The sequence below is a fragment of the Dermacentor albipictus genome, chromosome 8 (genome assembly GCF_038994185.2).
Source record: "Dermacentor albipictus isolate Rhodes 1998 colony chromosome 8, USDA_Dalb.pri_finalv2, whole genome shotgun sequence".
Classification (NCBI taxonomy): Eukaryota; Metazoa; Arthropoda; class Arachnida; order Ixodida; family Ixodidae; genus Dermacentor; species Dermacentor albipictus.
This window is the reverse complement of record NC_091828.1, coordinates 775,405-797,553: the sequence shown is the minus strand read 5'-3', so window position 1 is coordinate 797,553 and position 22,149 is coordinate 775,405. Positions and strand designations below refer to the sequence as shown.

Here is a 22,149-nt window from a genome sequence, read left to right as displayed (position 1 = left end):
TTACAGTGCATAAACACAAAGATGGACCGAAACGACACAACCCTAATGCTACAGGCTCTTGGAGCACGCATGTCCAGATGCACAGAACAAAAACATAATGCAATAACGAGCATAAGAAAAATAATTGTACTACTTTCAGTAGGCCGGCGTGTGTAAGAGCCTTGGCCCATACATGACCCTACTGTTACAACCTGCTTCCAACCGTAGTATGTGTTGGGGCTAATGGAATAGCGCTGGTGTGAAGAAGCACAGGATAGTTTTAAGAAACAGTACAAGAGGAAATGTTTGTTTTCTGATTGTACTGTCTCCTAAAACTATGCAGAGACACCAATTTCTACAGTAGTGACAGTGATACCTACACAGCATTTTTGCCTCCCCACCTTTCCGATTCTGTTTTTCTTTCCCTTCGCCTTCCAGCACAAATATTTACATTTGATTTAAATCTCTGTCATTTGCATGCAATCCACCCTGCCCATTCAACTCATGTGCCAAATGCACATTGTAATATTTATAAGAGAGAGAACCAAACTTTTATTTTCTGAAATGGTAATCTGAGTTGTGGGGGTGCGCGACCCCCGCGCCTCCCCTGATGTTTTTTCCCGCATAGCGCGTCTCCTGTGGTCCCGCTTCGCCACGTGGCCTGCGTGACGTCAGCGCGGCCGATGTGGTTGGGGCGCGGTCCGGGGGGTGGCGCTGGTGTTGCGCTGCTGCGGGGTTACCCTCGGCGGGAGAGACAAGGCGCGCTTCTCTTGGGTTCGAGACGGCGCGAGCAGCACGGACGTGCCGCGCGTGCAGCGCCCCTCTTTCCCGGCGGGTCGGCGCGCGGCGGCGGACGTCTCCCGCGAGCGCGCGGCGACCCAGGCTTCTGCGAGACCGCCTCGCGTGGCCGCCTTCGAACGCGCCACGATTCGCGTGACTATACACGCGAACGACCAGGCGTTGGGATCCAGCATGAGGCGAACATATTCGCTCGCGAGGACGCGGTGAGTCGGACTTCTAGATTTGTCGCGCGCCCATCGGCGATAGCAACTCGGCTAGCAGGCATTGATCTATGAAAGGTGCAATAAATGCCCTTGTGATTGTTTGCACTACTGTGTTGTCGTTCCTTTGTCCCAAGAGTACGGTGGGAGAATCCCATATCAGACCCCACATCTGGCTGCCCAACGTGGGACTCTTGGCAGGGTGTCTACCAAGTTGACATTTTCAAATTCCCTGAGTTTTCCAGGTTTTCCCTGAGCACCCTTGCGAAATTCCCTGAATGAGCCAGAACTTTGTTTTATGTCAAGACAGGCTGACACCACGTTGCCCGATGCTGTTACTCTCTAGTAAGCATGCTGAAAAAAAAGACTTAATCCAGTTTGAATAGTAAGGAGTAATATCTATTTTATTTAAAAAGAAAACAGAAGGAAGGTGTGAGTAAAATGCACAGGGAAAGAAATGGTAAAGCCCATTCCAAATTGAGTCGAACATTTTCAAATACGAATGAAAAGGAGATGCATACATAAGTAAATATTTTTTTAATATCAGCTATTTCCATCAACTGATAGCAAGCTCATCTGTATGAGGTCCTGAACTTTGTCACAACTAAGGTTCTCTCTCAGCAGCTGGGAAGTCAATCTCAACTGTCCTGACATACTCTCAGCCCGTACACAACATCTCAGTGTTGGGTTTCACTGCTTAAACAATTTATTTTGGTTTGAATGAGGGACACTTGTGTCTCAGCGTCAGCCAACACTTAGTTTTTTTAGCTCAAGCTCCTTCAAAAAGGCGCCGGCAATTCCTTTCCCGTTAATTCCTCAGTGCGTCGGTCCTTTCTGTTCTCATCCTCCTTCTACCACGCTTTCACCACATGGGTCATCTGAAGCATCCTCTTGGTCAGTTGTACAGTCAACATTTGATTTTTTGGACTTCCGAGGGGCCGCAAAAAAAATTTTAAAAAAAACGGGCAGTCTGAAAAAAATTAATGCATGTCTTTAACTGCCTTTGAGGGCTAAAATTACCACAGGCACGTCTGAAAAAGCTCTGAAGGCCTGCCAGTACGCTTATTAGGCATATCAGGGCTTGTACTGTGACAGGAGACGGGGTGCACGCATGTGTAATTAAGGAATACATACTATGTCCCGTGACAATTCCCCCCTTCCCACGCTTGTTATGCTTCACCGCCTAACACTAGTGCACTGAGGCGAAGCTAACTTTCGGAGACTGGCATTACGTAACGCGCTGTGCTCTGCGAGTTTCAAAGCCAATCGCGAGGATTACAAAGGCGGAGTCGGTGCCATTGGTGATAGCGGCGAATTCTTTCAATGAAAAACACGGCACCGCACGGCAAGAAGCTTAATAGCGAACATAGAAGCAGCTAGGCCTAACGTTGCCGCGGTGGTGGTTACGGCGGCCAGCGGATCTGCCTGCGAGAGTGCCGGTTCGAGGCGGCGGTGGCGGCTTTGATTAATGCCATTTCAGACCTGGAGTCAGGGCAATATACATTGACTATATGGAGTACGTGGTGGTGCCGCAAAACCGTGCAAATTATCGGGCATGTCCGAAAAATCGGGCGTCCAGAAAATCGGTCGTTAACTACTCTGGCAATACATCGTGCCGATGACACGGCGTCAATGACGATTCGTTGCGATTCCTCTGTTACTGGAGCCAGCATTAACACGACTTTCGTTCCCTTTCAATAGAGTTACAGCTAACTTTCCCTGATGGAAGCACAAATTCCCTGAGTTTTCCCTGAGTTTTTCCAGACTGTTCAAATTCCCTGAGAATTCCCGGTTTTCCCGGTTGGTAGACACCCTGCTTGGGGCATCGGACGATAGTTCTAACAGTTTTGCTTCGTTCGAGACCTTTGTTCGAACCAAAGCGTAGGCCTAGCGTGAATTTTGATCGCTAGCGTCGGCGGCGTGCTTTCTTGAGCGAGGTGACGGCGGCTGTAGTGTGTTTGAACATGTCAACATGCTAAGCCTTTTCGCAAGTGTGTTTTTTTTTTAATTGCAGTCGTCGGTACGAGAGCCACGTGGTCTGCATCCTGAGAGAGCGAGGCTGAGCGCCCGCGGAGAAGTGGCAAGCATGAAGCGAGTGAGTACGGAAGCCTCGTGGCTGGTCCGAATTTCCTATGTAAATAGCTTCTTCTATCTCTTTGACTCGGATGAAGTCGCGGCTCTGGGAGCCGGGTGGCCGCGGGCCACGGGTGCCACTACGGGCTGACTGGTATTGCGGCCTGGCACCGGGCGCTCCGACACCGTCTGGGACGGTGGGCGCCGTCATCTCGGAAGTTGTGTGCACCGAGCAGAGTAGGACCACATCACAGAGCTGACGTCTCCGCGCTGCTGCCTGTTTTGCGCCCATTTTGGGTGTTGTTTTTGGATGCCGGTTGTTGTCAGGGTAGCGACGCTCTAGGCCTAAGGCTTTACGAAGCTGCCTGTCGCACGTGGAGGGACACAACCTGGTGGACCGTGGCGTTGAGGTGTTGCACTTTGCTTACCTCATTCTAGTTAGCCTCGCACGAATTGAAATTACTCGTTCGACTCAAGGAAGCGAGCTTCGTTCACGTGAACTTAGCATTTGAGTAGCTGCTTGATCTTTTTTTAGCCGAGTTGAACATCGTACCACGTGGGCGATGCGCATGCATATAATTCCTCTCCCTTGCACTACTTCAGTGTTTGCCGAGTGTGTTGAGTGTACGCAGTGTGATTGGAGTCACCCCTGGTTTGCCGTCACCTGCACATCGTCTGCGCTGCTGCCCCGGACTACGATCGAGCCACCCCGGGCGATGGTGATGCTGTGGCCAGTTCGGCGCGGCGACTGCGGAGTCGCCAATATCGAAACAGCCACTTGAGGGCACGACATAATTGTCAGACCGACATCATTTGCTCGATGGTCCAGCAACGAGAGTGTTACATTGCCCTCTTCACGGCCAAACAGTGCAAACGATGATCTTTGTTCCACATTTAAAAATTGCCACCACTCGTAAATAAAAAGAATACTTAAAAAACTAAAATTTATTTCTTCAACAGTGAACTGGATGATACAGGCCCATAAAAGCATCAGTAGTTTTAAATTTCGCAGAGTGCAAATGGGTTGCGGGTGTGGTACAGAGCGAGTAAGTCACGGTGTCTATGCATGGAGACGTGGATTAAAACAGAGTCAAAACTACTGAGTAACAGAACCACGAGTACTCAGTAACTCTTTTTCTTAAAACGTACTCTTTATTTACATAAAACGAGGGTTTTTACCTCTTTTTAATGACTGAGGCTGTGGTAAAAAAAGAAATTTCAACAACTACTCAGCAGAGCTCCCATTAAACATGGAGGAGTCCATCATGAGACATCTTTTTCTGCAGAACTGTTTCGCCGCTTCGTATGAGAAGGTGCTCATTACGTTTATTTGTTTCAAATATTAGTCGCACCACTGTGTAGCGCGATTCCTTTGCTTCTTGATGAAAAATTCAACTAAAGAAGTCTTGTCTCCGTATGGAGACAATGTGACTGAAAGGGTTAAAGTTAAAGCAAGTTCTAACTGCAACACAGCTCCCACGAACCAACACAGCTCCCACGAACCAATCAGCTCACATCTCATTGCGTCCTTTTCTTCTCTGCTGCCAGCACTTGTTGCGATCAGTGAACAATCAACATGCTCCCAGTATGGTTCAAGTAAGCAACAAGATAGCAGCGCTGCATCATCAATACAGCATTGAAGAAAGCTACCTTGCCCAGCTACGATAAAACCAGAACGTTTTCAAAATCCTGTCAAGCCATCCGCAGCTGTCTCTTTCACAATATATTTACAAGCGTAACATCACTGTCACATTTGGGTCAGGTCATGCTCTACATTTCATTTATTGTTTCAGACACATTACAGCTTTGGGAAGTAGAGGCTACAAGCAGAAAGCACTCGACTGTCACTGCATTGAAAGTGAACAACCCATCGTAGCCTCTCTCGACTTGCTATTGCTAAGCCACACATTTCCCAAGCACATCAGCCAGGTGAACCGATTGGCAGCTCGAGGTACTTGTTAATTATTTAGCCACCTTGTCGCAATATTTCTGCAGCAAAGAAAAAATAAAAGGCTGGACTGTCTCTGCTCCCACAATGTTATGGTAACACTTCAAAAATACTTCTAAATGTTCTAAACATTGTGGGGATGCGCTACCCTCGCGCCTCCCCTGATGTTTTTCCCGCATAGCGCGTCTCCTGTGGTCCCGCTTCGCCGCGTGGCCTGCGTGACGTCAGCGCGGTCGATGTGGTTGAAGCGCAGTCCGAGAGATGGCGCGAGCGTCGCGCCGCTGCGCGGTTACTTGGGTTCGGGAAAGACAAGGCGCTCTCTTGGGTTCGAGACAGCAGGCCGCACGGACCTGCCGCGCGTGCAGCGCCCCTCTTTCCCGGCGGGTCGGCGCGCGGCGGGGGACGTTTCCCGCGAGCGCGCGGCGACCGATGCATCTGCGAGACCGCCTCGCGTGGCCGCCTTCGAACGCGCCACGATTCGCGTGACTATACACGCAAACGACCAGGCGTTGGGATCCAGCATGGAGCGAACATATTCGCTCGCGAGGACGCGGTGAGTCGGACTTCTAGATTTGTCGCGCGCCCATCGGCATGTTTTGTGGATAGCAACTCGGCTAGCAGGCATTGATGTATGAAAGGTGCAATAAATGCCCTTGCGATTGTTTGCACTACTGTGTTGTCGTTCCTTTGACCCAAGAGTACGGTGTGAGAATCCCACCTCAGACACCACGTCTGGCGCCCAACGTGGGGCTCTTGGGGCATCGGACGATAATTTTAAGTGTTGCTTCGTTCGAGACCTTTGTTTGAACCGAAGCGTAGGCCTAGCGTGGATTTTGATCGCTAGCGTCAGCGGCGTGCTTTCTTGAGCGAGGCGGCGGTGGCTGTAGTGTGTTTGAACATGTCAACATACTAAGCCTTTTCGCAAGTGTTTTTTTTTAATGGCATTTGTTGGTACGAGAGCCACGTGGTCTGCATCCTGAGAGAGCCAGGCTGAGCGCCCGCGGAGCAGTGGCAAGCATGAAGCGAGTGAGTACGGAAGCCTCGTGGGTGGTCCGAATTTCCTATGTAAATAGCTTCTTCTATCTCTTTGACTCGGATGAAGTCGCGGCTCTGGGAGCCGGGTGGCCGCGGGCCACGGGTGCCACTACGGGCTGACTGGTATTGCGGCCTGGCACCGGGCGCTCCGACACCGTCTGGGACGGTGGGCGCCGTCAACTCGGATGCTGTGTGCACCGAGCGGAGTAGGACCACCTCACAGAGCTGACGTCTCCTCGCGGCTGCCTGTTTTGCGCCCATTTTGGGTGTTGTTTTTGGATGCCGGTTGTTGTCAGGGTAGCGACGCTTTAGGCCTAAGGCTTTACGAAGCTGCCTGTCGCACGTGGAGGGACACAACCTGGTGGACCGCGGCGTTGAGGTGTTGCACTTTGCTTACCTCATTCTAGTTAGCCTCGCACGAATAGAAATTACTCGTTCGACTCAAGAAAGCGAGCTTCGTTCACGTGAACTTAGCATCTGAGTATAGCTGCCCGATCTTTTGCTAGCCGAGTTGAACATCGTACCACGTGGGCGATGCGCATGCAGACTTCCTTTCCCTTGCACTACTTTAGTGTTTGCCGAGTGTGTTGAGTTTACGCAGTGTGATTGGAGTCACCCCTGGTTTGCCGTCACGTGCACATCGTCTGCGCTGCTGCCCCGGACTACGATGGAGCCACCCCGGGCGATGGTGATGCTGTGGCCAGTTCGGCGCGGCGACTTCGGCGGCCTCCTGTATCCAGCTCACAACCCTCGGCGGCGGACAAAAGAGCCGGCGGTCACCAACAGCTACTGCGGCTCCCGCCAGCAGGGCGAGTCGGCGCGAGCGACGCTTGCTCGTACCGACTACTGCGTCGTCGTCTCCGGAGCCCTGGCCTGAGATCGTGCCGTCGAGGCTGCATAGCCGCTGCTGTGACCGGCGGACGCCAGCGGTGTACCCAAGGACAATGTCGGCTCACATGCTATGGACAGCGTGTGGACATTTCCTCAGCGCGACCACTGTTGCATGTACCACCCTGTTCGCGAAGCACGGGTTAATGTTAGACCGTGTCACATGTTTCGCCGGAATAAGAAGTGATTTAAGGTTGGGGGGATGTGGGGATGCGCGACCCTCGCGCCTCCCCTGATGTTTTTTCCCGCATAGCGCGTCTCCTGTGGTCCCGCTTCGCCGCGTGGCCTGCGTGACGTCAGCGCGGCCGATGTGGTTGGGGCGCGGTCCGGGGGGTGGCGCTGGTGTTGCGCTGCTGCGGGGTTAGGGCCGATTTACGCTGAAACCGCCCATGGCCGCACGCCGCACCGCAAGCGAGCGGTTCGCCAGTAATGGCCGACGTGACGTCACGAGAGGCGGTCGTGAACTTTCGCCTCCGTGCGGCGACCGCATAAACATGGCGCTGGTTCAAAGCGAAGCTGAGCGCGAGGCCTAGACCGCTAGGCTGCAGCGGCAGTTTGTTTTCTGTGTGGTTTATTGTGATCATTGCAAGAGTTATTCAGCACCTGCAAAGCTATTTGTCTAACACAACAAGCAGCTGTACTCTTCTTGACCTCTTCAGTCCGTGCGATCGCCAAAGGAAACAGACGGATGTGTGTTGTGTTTACGCGAGGATAGGAAGGAATGAAGCCGACGATTTCGTGTGTTTTGCCGTTTTTTGCATGTGCATTTCAAACGCGAAGGCCATCGCATACACCTAAATTCTAAGCATGAAACTAGATCGTTACGCGGCAAAATGAAAAGATTGCGATCGCCATCCTCAGCATATGGTGTTCGTAGGTGTTGTGTGTGCGCGCTTCATCGATACGAAGATTGCAAGTTTCTGCAGTGCTGGTTTGTGCTTCAGAAGTGATGACACGATGTGTAGCGATGAGCTTCGTTGTCGTCTCATTGCAGACATACATAATGTGCTGTTTGTGTCTTGCTTCGTGTGAGCTGTTTTGCCGGCTGCGATGCGCATTGGTGACCGCGAACACATACATAATGTTCGAGCGCTAGGGTTCTTATTACTTTTTACGAAGCGTAAGTGTACTGTGATAAGTACGTGCAATGTGTCGCAGTGGTGCTAGGCGTATAAGTGTTCGTTTCATGCAATATGCATATGTTCTGAAGTGAACAGTGCATAAGCGTTGCAGGCGAGTTTTGGTTCCGGCCCTTTTTGCCTCGTTCACGTATCTTGTGTGTTTTTCAGAAGTTATTTCTGTGCTATGAAGGTGTTTATAATCGGTGAGGGCAATATAAGAAACCGCTTAAAAGTTACATGAGTACATGCGCGCTGTCGTGAAATGTGGACGCGCGTGTGCACTGTTCTCATGAACGCAAATTTTGGGCACTCTTCATTTTTGTCATGTGGCCGTTGGTGTAAACAGCAGAAATCCTGAGGCATATTTCTAGATTAAGCAAAGTGTACATTCTTATACTGAGAGGTGTGAGCGCCTTGCATGTGCAAGAAATTCAGCTGCTTGTTTCTTGTTAGTGTCTGAGTACACACTGTTAGTGCCAACACCAGTGGCACAGCATGATAAGCATTTAATGTGTGAAAACTAGATACTTCATTTTGATTCTTGACAATTTGCATTTTTTTATAAAAAGCCATATGCATGTAACAAAGCATGAAGATGACAACACAACTGGTATGGTAAATATATGATTCGAGGATTGTAGCAGAAGAACTTAAAAGAATGCGGACACAGAAGGAATGACTATAGTCGGATACAATTTTAGAAAAAAGGGGAGGCCCCGCCCAGATGATCAAAGCGCGATGTCCAATTGCCTCTGTGACTAAAATAATTCCACTAAAAAAATCGTGCTTCTGAAATGCGCAATTCTAGGTATAAATAAAGACTTGTATTTTGATAACTGGTTTAGTAGAGCTCTCATGTGCTACAGCACATGCCGGATCGCGACTGAAAAATAACCCCTTGCCTTCCACAACGCTGCCCGTCGTCTGCTCTTTAGCTTCATTGCAAGTGACAAAAGTAGAAAGAGCAGCTCTGACTTTTGCGCTTGTTTACATGTACACGGCACATTCACTGCTCCTGTTCTGAGCTTCAAATGAATCAGTTGCTATTGAACAAGTACTCATATAAAACAATGCATTTATCGCAACCATTACAAGCTCAAGATGCTTGGTGTCAGCGAAAGCACAGTGTTCAAGGTGAGAAGGGAGGTCAAAGCTTCGCATATTTCGGGTGGCAAACTGTTGACGCCCTCGCGAAAGCGCCCACGAAATGCGGAGAAAAGAAGACGCAGCACGAAGTGTGACACGTTGTGCGCACCGAGGTCGTGTGCACGATTTCTTTCTCCGCAACGAGATACCGACGGTCGAGAAGATCACTAACGAGTTCTCGAAGCGTATATGGTGTTATGTTTGTGCCCTGGGATTTGTCTGGTGGAAGGCCAGTGCTGTGGTGTGTCGACCGTGGAGGCAGCATTCATCCCCGCATGGTCCCTGCTTCGGGCACACGACTACGTGCACGGCTCAGGTTTCCCCGCGGCTGCACGGCGTCCACAACGGAAGCGGCCACCGGATCACGGACTGCTATTCGGCCCCTCCCCGTGCTGGCAGCAATGCAACCCCCCCCCCCCCTCCTTTGTTTGGCAACGCCTGCACCAAGAACGACTCCCGCTGTGTTTGGGACGGTTTCCAAAGGAGGGCTGTGTTTCGACCCTGTGCCTTACAGTTGGTTCCTTTTGTCCTATGCGGGCCATAAAACTTCCCCGGCGCACCATTCTGACCGACCGCCAGATCGGCCCAACGCCACAGCGCGGTTTGAGGAAGTGCCGGCCACCGAGAGCGGCGTTAGGACCACGGAGGCTGCCCAGACCCTCTCTCTCTCGACCTTGTTTCGTCCTTAGGGACTGCCTGGAGAATCTGTAGACTGAGGGGTGTTATTTAAGCAGCTTGCAGCTGCTCTGTTGGTCCCTCTCCTGATAACAACGGCAACATGTAAACATTGTATAAAGAATTCTTCACCGAGAAAGCTCTCCTCGTCTCTGACTCTGCGTGAAGTGGGGTCCAGACCTCCTGCCAGCCACACATACCTCGACACATGCAACAATGGATCTCCCATCACTGAAGCGGTGTACTGTGCGTCGCCTGCTTGTCGAGATCTGATTCAAGCACGAGAAGAGGAGCCGCAATTCGCTGCTGATCGACCGGGATGACATCGCTGAATGGCGAAATCGCTACCTTCGTGACGTGGAGCGCTATGGGCAGAAGGCCGAAAGATCTTTTTCCTGGACGAGACATGGGTGACAGCGGTACACACTGGTTCGATCGTGTGGACAGACATCGTGGTGCAAAAGCGCGGAGACCTATATGCTCGAGTAAATGGCCTGTCGACGGGTCTGAAACAACCTTCTGGAAAAGGCCAGCGCCTGACAGTGACGCACATTGGTAGCGAGGATAGCTTCATCGATGGCTGCTTAGATATATTCTGAGGCCAAAAAACAAGCGACTACCACGAAGAAATGGACAGCAATCACTTCGAGGGATGGTTTAATGACATTTTACAGAAGTTGCCTACTGGTTGCGTCATTGTTTTGGGCAATGCACCTTACCATTCCCGGCGAGAAGAGAAATTGCCGACAACAGCTTGAAAGAAGGAAAAAATACAGGAGTGATTCAAAAGCAAGAACATCACCTACAGCGAAAGGGTGGTTAAAAAGCAGCTGCTTGAGTTGGTAGCATCTGTAAAGCCACACTTTCTTAGCTACATCGGAGACAATGCAGCTGAAAGGGCTGGTTGCATTGTACTCAGGCTCCCACTGTACCACTGTGAATTTATTCCTATCGAGCTCGTGTGGGCAAAGGTAAAAAATGGCATAGCTGAGGACAACAGAGGCGTCAAGCTGTCCACGGTCAAAGACGTCTTGAGGGAAAAAATCAAGCACATAACGGCGAAAGACTGGAGGAAAAAACTTCATCATGTGATGGCCCTGGAGGCAAAGTTCAGGCTTGATACGTCTGGAAGTGACCGCATCCAACCCATCATCATCCAACTGGGTGAAGATGACAGTGAAGAAAGCGACACCGACTGCGAGCTATCCGGCATTGAGCCACTCGATGAAGCATAACAGCTTCTTATTAATGAAAGAACAGCCCTTATTACGGCTACCAAAATGTTGCCGGTGGGTTCGCAGCAGCCAAGCATTCTGCCGTGACCTCTTAAATAAATAAGCAGTTAATTTGGTGACATATTCCTCTTAATGGAAGCCCAATTCTGAAAAAGCAACGTCCTGCACAGATCGTGCTCAATAAAAGTATTGGCATGAAAACGTGCTGAAATGCTGGAAAATCTGAATGCAAATACAGTTGTTAACCCTGAATAACTATGTGGGGCCCAAAATGCTCATTCGGGCAGCCACTGTCCAGCTTCGCACGAAACAGCAGTAGTCAACGTGAAAGTGACAGCCTCACCAATGTGCACGCCAAAGCACATTCTGCTTTGCATGCAGTTGTGTTGCCCCTACTGTTATTTCCAGCCCATTGAGATGAATAATGCCAATGTCAGAAAGCCCAAAATACTCTATTGGGCAGCCACCTACAAGCATGACGGGCCCTGTGGTGAGATAACAGTCATCAGGGCATACTTGAAAGGCACCTTTAGCATCTGCACTTCAAAGCGCAGCCATGTCGTAGACATTGTAGGTCAAACAGCAGCAGTCAACGTGAAATTGACTGCCACTTTCAGCAGTTTGCATGCAAAAGCACATTCATGTGGTCGCATTCTTTATTTTGGCTGTATGGCTCAGGCAAGTAATATGGACAAGAGAACAATTATCAAACATCATCAGCTTAGTGAGGACCAAAATACTAATTCGGGTAACAATTAATAGCAGTAGTCGAGGGCACGCTTGAAAGGCACCATTAGCAGTCTGCACGTCAAAGCACAGTCACGCTGTCGCCACTGTTGGTGAAACGGCAGCAATCAACGCGAAAATGACAGCCACTGTTGGCAGCTTGCATGCAAACACACATTAATGTGGTGGCATTGTTTATTTTGGTTATCTGGCCCAGGCAAGTAATGTGAATAAGAGAACAATTATCAAACATCATTAGCTTAGTTAGGCCCAAAATACTCAGTCGGGTAGCTATTAGTAGCAGTAGTCGAGGGCATGCTTGAAAGGCACCATTTGCAGTCTGCACATCAAGTCACAGTCATGCCGCAGCCATTGTTGTATTTGTTTATCTGACCGGGCAAGTAACACCAATGTTAGCACGATTATTCACCCTAAATAGCTCTGCTAGCATCGTTTGTACAAAAAAATGCTGAGTGAAGTTGAACGTGTTTTATTGAGGCAATTATTTAATTCACTAGCCATCAGCATAGCGATCGACGGCCAGGTTCAGACAATGACATTTGTGAAGTAATAAATGGTGAAAGTTGCAAAAGCTCTCAGTGCACTGCTTTGCTGGGCTCCATTCACTGAAAAATATCTTTGCAACGACGAAAGCATCAGACAGGAAATGATACCCCACTGCACAATGTTATTCATGTTGAATATTTTTACCATCATATGTGATGGGCAGCGAAACCGTCTGTTTACTAAGACTGAATGCATCAAAAATGCAACAGCGTAGCAAGGTGTTGTTTTGCAATATGCAGCCTTTCATGTGCACTTCTGGCGAGCTGCCACATGCGCGGATGCATAAACATGAACAGAGGTAAGAGGCAAAGTTACTGTGCAACCCACATGACGCTTTTAAGAAAATGTATCTCTAAACCTTTCTGTTTTCATAGGCGATCAAAATTTGTTTTGAGCAAGTTGGTTGATCACATTGCAGCAACAACACAAGAAGCAAGGACAGAAAACACAGCGAGTAGGCAGATTGAGAAGTCGAGGTTGACCAGTGAGACAGGTTTTAATGAGATAGAAGAGGCCAGCCCTGCAGTGTGCAGGAGTTAGTGCTTTGAATGAGATTGGCTAATGAAAATGTGTAAAGACTTTGCTAAAAAACTAGCAAAAACAAATGCTAATATAAAATAAAAGGACAGAAATAAGAGTGCAAGCACGCATGGTAGCAGGCACGTATTCACACACAAATGCAAAAGCTAAGAAAAACTCAAATATAAAGAAATGTGGGAAATTAAAAAAAAATTGACAAACGCAAGAAAACATACACGCATTTACGAACAGACGCAGGTAGAGGTATTATAGGAGTGGGTTCACAAGCTGCTGTGCCTACCTTCTCGTATGTTTTTCTTTTTTCTACCGCTCTCTTAACACTGTCTTGGGAATTTTTAATTGCAACATATCACGAGAATCGAAAAGCAGCGCGAAGCTATGTTGTGGGAAACCATATCGAGTACTGGCAACACAACTTATGCGTGACCATGCCACAGCGTGCATTCTACAGCTTGCGCGCGCGGTGAGCACTGGTGGAAAGCAATCAATCGACGGTGCTACACAATGCTCGAACACCACCGTTAGACGCTCGGCTATCTCACTGCTGACAATGATCGTTCACGCTAAGTTGATGGCGAGAAATCTTTGCGTTGGAGGCTTCCTTTGCAAATATTTTTTGTTGAGACGCTCGTAAGTTTGTTTCATGCGCGCACGCTTTATCATTGCTCCTGAGAATGGTTTTGCTCCATTGCTTCACCCCGTCCGACGAGAAACAGACACTACACGAACACACACCGCTGACAGTAGGCACCAGACTTTGGCAAACTTTTCTCATCGTAACTAATAATTTTATGAAGTACAAGTCCTGAAAAGGAATGACGATAGGCTAACTCAGGAGATCCTTGAGGCATTCGAGATAAGTAAAACAGGAGCGTAATGTGTAAGCACACCATCAGTGGCTTTGGCAAGAAAGCAAGTCACCTTTTTGAGAGAGCCTCAGATGTATAAGAGAAGAGATATGGCGATGAACTAAATAGTGGGAATTTCAATCAAGAAATCAGTTGACAGTGCAGCTGCGTACTCGTCTAGTCATTCCTTCTGTGTCCATGTTCCTTAAGTTCTGCTGCTACAATCCTCGAAGAATAACAAAGTAGCCCAGTTAAACACCCTTTTGTCAATATATGATATTCTGTTGGCTGCTGGAGAATATAGTGTGTATGTAAGTGTTGAAACCATTATTTTAAGCTGTTGATATTGCATAAGGATGTGTGAATATTTGCAACTTTGTAATTATGCATCGAATAGTGCCCTATTCAATTCGGTCGTCACTCTTTGTAAATGTGAATATTTTTTTTCATACGTTTTGGGTATTTCAAGATGCCAACTGCACCCACACAAACACTAAATTGCAGAAAAGTACGGTAAATTTTCACCATGACAGGTGTGCTATAGCCATAAAACATGAGAACTTGCGTAGAGGAGCAGGCTAGGTCACTCAGGCAGCCACATTTTACAAGCTCTACAGTGATCATTTGCATCCTCTGAAGAGCCCTGTGCATGCGAATAAAGTACTTGTTTGCTCGTATGCTCAGTTTGTGTTTTTCAAATACAATACTTAGTAAGGTACTGTACTATTACAGAAACTTGCTAACTTCAAAAATACAGGGATATAAACATCAGTTTATGTTAATTGTGATAATGGCTATTCATTTTTAGAAAAGTACTCGATTCAATTTGCTTTTTGCACTATACTATTCGGTCCTGAAAATCCTTATTTGCTCACCTCTAATATTGCATCTTTTTTGTGCTGTCTTTCACATGTGCATTGCAAACAAGACTCACATAACTGTGCACTCAGAGCATATTACATATAATTAAGGAAAATTTCCCAGTGGGCTAGTTGGTTCGACATAACACTGTTGCGCAAAGTGACGAAGGGACAGGACTTAGGAGAGAAAAACAATGCACGACACCCGAGTGCAAACAAACAACTGCTTATTTTTCGGAAAATGAGACCTTCATATAGCCTACTCGCATGTTCAGGGATGTTCTTCCTAGTCTAACCACGCCATCTAGTGTCATTCATTAAGCTAATCTCTTTGCCGAGTGATATAGATGGCACATGGGGTCATCTTGATGTTGTAGGCTTCCATGACTTCTTTTTCTTTGGTTACTACATTTCAGCAAGATCCCCATCCTGTGGAAGATACGGCATGAAGCGCAATGTATGGCAAGGTCTCCGGGTGCTTGTATCAGACAGCAGTTGTATAAATGGTTGCGCAGTCAATCATTTACGCACCTGCCTATTTGGCGCATGTAATCAGCCCCACGTGCCAAAGGTATCTTGTAGACCATGTCTATTGTGCATTTAGTCAATCCTTTAACGTGGTTTATAGTGCATGCATTCAGGGTATTCCTTTCGCTGGTCACTCCATTTACTTTTGAGCACATTTCCTTTAGCTTTTGTCGTGCTGTGGAGACCAATCGTTTGCTCGGTTAAACTGAGCGAACGAGTTCAGCTAAAGATGAGAGCGAAGGCGCAGTGGGAGATTAAAAAATCGGCAAGTGAGAAGAGGCATGAGGAGGAAAGTGGATAGGAAGGTGCAGCATAACCATGAGGAAGAAAGGAGAGGAGTGTATGGCAAAAGTGTGCAAATAAAAGCGAAGTGCAGTGACGGTAGCTATGAGATGGTGCCAGAGTAGCACGCAATGTCTGGGAGGTTTGTTGGCGATGGCTTCTGTGAACCACGCCCACGCGTCACCCATGCGCTGGCTCACGCAATCTCCAGATTGGCAAGGCAGTGGTGCCACACTTCGCTCCGTTTGCAACATTCCACACGAGACCGATTGCCCTTGCCAGCAAAATGACAACACATGTAGAGCTGCACTAAAATTTCGTATTAGGGAGTATCGTAATTGTCTCTAATTTTTTTCTGTCAATTGCATATGCTCTGCAGTAATAAATATTGCAGAAGCATTGCTGGTCGCTTATGCTCTTATGCCTCTCAATATAGGTATTGTATCAAAGCAGATTCCTTGCTTTGTACACGTTTGTTTCCAGAGCCGTCTCTGCACATTTTGCACTTTATGAAGAGGGGAGGCTAGGGAACAGCTTAGAAGTTATATCACTGCTCCACGTATTGCATTTATTCATCTTGTGGTAGGTGTCATGTGCTGTAATGTAAGCTATGCAAATGCTCCTTATGCAATCTTTTGCACATGTGGCGACACAGCAAAACACCTTCTCTGCCACTTCCTAACTGTCACATATCTGTACACGTGCACGTGTGTGATAGCGTTTCCCTTTCTGTCATGCGGGCCATATTGTGATCAAATCACCCTGGCTCACTATGTGTATATAATCGTTGGCCGCCAAGCTGTGGTGTACTTTTTTGTCCTTATATTCCTTGGCTGTCATTCTGCCACGTTAAGTTGCTGCCATGCAATAAAACATGTTTCAAGTTCAGCCTGCCTCTTCGTTCACGGAAGCCCTGGAACACGACACCAACTTTTCACGCTAACAATTCGTGCTGTGAGCTGTACTCCATCTCAGTAGTTCCTTGCCACACTGGGCAAGCTGCAGGGCTCCTTAGTTAATAGGAAGGCTGAATGACCCTCAAGGTGTCTTCATCGCACCGCACCGTCTGCTCGGTGTCTGCTTTCCATCCTGTCGGTACATGCTCCATTGTTGGAGGATTCATGAAAAAAATGTTTTGACGCCATAACCAGAAGCTTTGTTTACGTGCATGCGACAGCGTAGCTTCACTTCACCTGTGCACTTTCCCTCCATTTACCTTGCAGCCACCCTAATAAACAGCAAGTATGAATGCCCTCATAAATGTTCACTTGCGCGCAGCGTCTGCTCGGCGTCTACTTGCTGGAATGAAAGCAGATTAGGAAATAATCTAAAGCTCTATTTTACTGACTGTAGCATTTATCATCGGTGCGAAGAGGGTGTTGCGACAGAAAGCCTGAGGTGCAAATTCAAGAAAATGTACTAGGATGCTGATCAGAAGTTTTATAGGTGTATAGTGCAAAACCACATTTACAAACAGGAATGACATGACACTGGTCATAACTTAAAGCAACGGTTCATGGGGCCCACATATATGAGCACATAAACATGATTCTCAATGCAAGTTTGCCAGTTGCAAGTTTGACTTGATATGATAGTCACTTTTCAGATAGAAGTGACATGATGACATACTGGTAATCAATGCCTGTTATTTCTTTATTCCCACAATGATCAGTAGTATAATACTTGTGCTCAGATACAATAACGCATCTCTGAATCACAGATATCACATCCCATCTGCCTTATGCAACTTTGCCTCATGAAATGGGAAACTCATTGATACAATCAGTTACGGATTATGCCAAGGTGTTATGCTGTTTCTTGCAGTTTTGTCTTTCATGAGTATTTGCGTAATGTGAAAAATAGTAGCCTGATGTTTTATATGTTATGTATACTATATGACAATACTATTCTTTTTCTGTGATCAGAGGAGGCTTTTGTGTCAATATATAAATAGGAAGTTTTTTAACAACGAATATGTGACAAGCCTCCCAAAGGCTAGCAGGCTAGCACGGTGACGAAAGTATCTTTTAGCCATATTTCCACAAAACTTTCCCATAGGCTTTTTTTTTCGTAAAAGCCAACCACACATCTCTTGATCTAGCAGATTTATCTTTTATGCGACAAGTCTGTGTTTTCCTTGCAACAAGTCCTTTTACATGTGTCCGCAAAACAGTGGTCCTTCATTAAGTTTATTTTTTCTGCAACTTTCATGTTTTTTGGTAACAATGTATTGTGCATTTTTGGAAGCTCTTCATACAGCAGCCATTATTTCTTGGAAAGATTCTTTTCCACGAGGCTCTAAAGTTGTTGATAGACTATTCAAGTAGTTTTTTCTAGTATCCCAATTAGTAGCCTTGCATTTAAAACTTATCCTTTGTCCCCAATAGTTGGCTCTATTTCGCACTAGTTGGTTAAGAAGTAGTACCTAAATATACAGAAATAAATATTGCTACTACAAGTACTCACGTCGTTGTGTCACTATTCAATATTTGACACTTACTATTTTTGTTCAATTTCTGTTTGAAGAAAATTAACATTCACCGACCTCACAATGCACGAAGATGCGCCCAGGCCATATTTGCGATGTAAAAAAGAGGTGAGGTGTGCAGACAGGACACAAGAGCAGAGAAGTGGACTTCTCTACTCTTGTTTCCTGTCTGCACGCCTCACCTCTTTTTTTCATAGTGAATCCTTACCAACTAGCTCAGTTTTCTGTCGTTCTAAGCCGTATTTGTGCTTTCTGAAGTCTTACTTTGCTGCATATAATAGTGGCAAAAAGCAGCTTTTCAGAGAGAACTTGATTTTGTTGTTCTGTTTATTCTGTTCTTCTGCCATAAGTGTAGTGAACTGATAACTATATCGCATACACACAGCCCCTCAATGGAACAGACATTTATTTGATACACATGAATTCGCACCCTGTTCATCTAGATTTCAAAATTATGCTGATTGTGGCTAGCCTCTAGTATGTACAGAAGCATGTCTACGATGTGGTCTGAGGGTACATGTGCAGTGCTACTGTGAAGCTAGTTATAGTTCTCACAGCAATGCACCAAGTAAGGTTGTTGCTTCATTGTTATAAAGACAGCATCAGCTAGGCTGTAAGGGCGACAAAAATGATTTGTGCAATTCACCGAACATACAAACAGAATATAATGTGACTATAATGCCATGTGCTAGTTAGTACATCAAGTGATTAAGATAATGATGTAAGGGCTGTTTGGTTAATCTGGTTTATTTGTCATGTTAAAACACAGGCTGTGAAGGTAACTTCAACATGTCGAGGTTGTCAACATGTCTAATTATTTACGAAATTAGGGAGGTGGCAGTGAGACTCCCTGGGAAAGCAATACCTCAGTTGTACTGATGGTATGGCTTGATTATATAATTTCATCATTGCTTGTTTAGAAATATGACGGTGGGTTAGAACCTATGAAATGCCACAACAGCAAGGCTGAACATCCATCCTTACTTCTCAGAGGCTTAAAGAATGACAGACAGTTATGCTTTAGAGCATATTTTGGTAACAAATATATGCCATCTTCATTTCAGTGGAATGGAAAGAGGCGATTCAGCACAGCCATGCTATGGTAGCATGCATGAAGGAATACAGGAGAGCCTGGGGGCTAATATATGTTAATAGAGTGAACAAGTAGCTGTGACTGGCAAGATTATTTTACTCCACAGAGGATGCTGCAGTAAGGTTCGTGCAACTATAAGCAATACGAGAATGAGTGAAAGATTACTTGTAATATACGGATTTGTATGGCAAATGAGAATTTGCACACAATTTGCCACTACGCATTTTTTTCTATTTTATGTTCAGCACAGAGTGCGAGTCACTACAGCATCTTAACTGGAAATTTCTGCATTCCGTTTCACAGTGTTTATGGGGGTACCTGCATTCCTTTGACTACTTATGAAGTGATTGGATAATAGAATGCATGCCCGCATTACAGATTTACACAGAACATAATATGAATTCATCATAAAGCTCCACCCAAGAAACTGTCTGTTGGTTATGAAAACAAAAATGGCAACAAACATTCCCTTACTTTCTTGTGCTGCCTCGCACATGCTGCTAATTAACTAATGTCTACAATGCAGACATTGTTCTTTCATTAGGGGTAGGTGCAAGTTGCCCTGATACAATCAACATGCATTCATTGCCTACGAGCTGCTGCATGTTGGAATTGGTGTTACAGCAGGCATGGCAAATGCTCTCCCCTACTTGTGTCTTGTGCACCATATGAGCCAGCATTTCATTTCGTTGTCGTGTACCTGTTTAAGCTGTTACTGATTCAGAAAGGCAAATATAAAATGACTTACTACGTCAACCATTTCGCATGCAAGATCACTGCACTCATTGCAAAGCTTATTAGAGAGTTTTAGATCAGGGGGATGCAATCGTTGAGGCCCCAATACTACGGGGCCTCAATGCTCGCGTTCCCTTAATCTAGATCTCTACAGTCGCTTGATAATCTTGGTTTGCTTTGAGACAAAGTACAGGTGCTGTGCACCTGTCTGTTAGCCTATGCACTTCTCTTTCTTTTTAGTGTAGCTGTGCATTAGCTAGTTAGGTTGTCACTACATGAATGGGACATTTGGGCCATGCCCAACGCGATCAAATAACTTTACTTTGCTATAGCTCACTGAGTGTGCAAGCTTCTTTTTTATCTAGGGAAAAGAATAAAAAAAGAAGGCATGCATAAATGATGTTGACAGCAGCAAACGGTCTCAAGGCAATCATCCTTGATTGTCGCCATTGCTGAGAGAGCAAGCATGCCTGTATTCACTTTGACCACAGGCTGTACATTGTTTAAATGCTCATAGAAGTATGGATAAATAGTGAAGGGGCAGCAGACTGGCCACCCAGGCCTTTATGCATGGTCATTGCTGCCTTGTGGGCCTTGTAAACCTCTGTCATCTCTTAAGGCATGAATGACATAACACTACTTCTATTGGCACGGACATTTTTAGCACCAACAAGAAATGTAAACATTAGGTGAATTCACGCCTATATGGGTGTCTTTTTAGCAATATGAATTAATATTTGTTTTCATGCAAACATTCTTTTCTCGAAAACTTATCTGACAAGCATCTCTGCCTGAAGAAGTAACTGTGATATGTAAATATCACTTTCATGTATGTCATAATTGCAATAATCAATTGCTCAAGACGTACTGATGGCTAGTTGTTCAGTCATGACATAACATGGCAGTGCACTTTGAAATAATGACGTAACATAGAATGAACAAATGCTGGTTCTGGTGCGCTCCTGTACGTTCATTCGGTGTTACATCATTCTTCAAAAGTGCGATGCCATATTACATCATGCAAGCAATTGTAGGCTCACTATTAACTTGACAGAGATACCTCAGCAGCAAAGTGCAACTAAATCAACAAGCCACTGTTGATGATTCACATGCGTGCTCGGTGACGAAGTGACTTGTCAATCAACACAGCTGTATTCCGTGATAATAGAACCATTAGTATAGGAGTATGTTAATAGATAATGCTGCGGCGCTTCAGCAGGCTAAGCTGTTGCTGTGACAGATCCCTTGCTCATTGGCTTAGATACACCTATGTGTTCGTGTATGTGCGTTCTTCCAAGCTGTCATGTACAGGGTCTGGCCCCATCCGTGAAAGGAATGCGCATTGGTTGGTGGCAGAAAACAGACCGAGTTTATTTTCTACAAGAGATGCAGATGAGAGCCGCATGTGTTTGAGGGGGGCAAACTCTCGGTCCCTGTCTAGTGGCCGAGACGCTGGGGGTGATGGAGAATTCTTGGAACTCGACTCGTGGCGGGGTCGCTTCCTGTTTCGTCTGCACTGGAGCCTTGTCCAGCCGAGGAGTGGTGGTGCATCGCTTGTACACAACATTTTCCTCCCTTCTCAGATAGAGTCGCCGTAGTGATCCAGAGGGTGTCGTTCCCGCTGCGGGCATGACTCTGCAGTTGTGTTTGGCACGGTCTCAGGGGCAGTGCCAATCTCTGGTTTGGTCACCGATGATTGCGAAGGCTTCAGCATTCCTGAGAGGATGGCCTCTGATGACGTGGAGTTATCTGCTTTTATCCCAAAATGGGAGCGGGACACTGCTCGCGGTTAGCGTACAGCCCTTATCCTGTGTCGCTGAATCTTCTGTGGGGTGTCTCAAAACACCGGGCTTGATCTGGCCGCATTGTCATCACACTAACCTGTTGGGGCCTTTAATGAGCCACGATCTGTGGCCTAGCTTTTCCAAAACTGTTCCCCCTGTCCAGATCGGATTCTCTTCGAAGTTTCAAAAGAAAACTGCTTGTCCAACAGCGAGTACTCTCGCCTTTGTGTCCCTGTTGCAGTTGGTATGGATTTTGTTCGCTTTTGCTTGGGGCTGAATGCACGTGAGAGCTGTATCCAACTCGCGCCCGAACCCAAGTGCAGCTGGAATTTCACCCATTGATGCGTAGATGGTGGTGTGTTGCTCTAGAAAAAGTGGGCCAGCCTGCACGCAAGTGTTCTGTCCTTGTTTTTGGCTAATGCTCATTTTGTTTCAAAAGCCATCCTTTCTGCTTGGCCATTTGTTGTAGGATGGTACGGTGTGCTTGTTACATTGGTCACCCCATTCTTCTTTAGGAAGCTCTCAACTTCTACTGAAACGAAGGGTGGCCCGTTATCAGTCACAAGCTTTTTGGGGAGCCCAAAAGCTGCGAAAAGG

The 22,149-nt window shown here is 46.7% G+C and overlaps 1 protein-coding gene across 7 annotated transcripts in view; it reads right to left on the bottom strand.

The window, feature by feature from the left end:
• Positions 1-22,149, bottom strand: part of Hel89B (histone acetyltransferase 1) — a 506,945-nt gene that overhangs the window by 386,522 nt on the left and 98,274 nt on the right. The window lies entirely within an intron of this gene.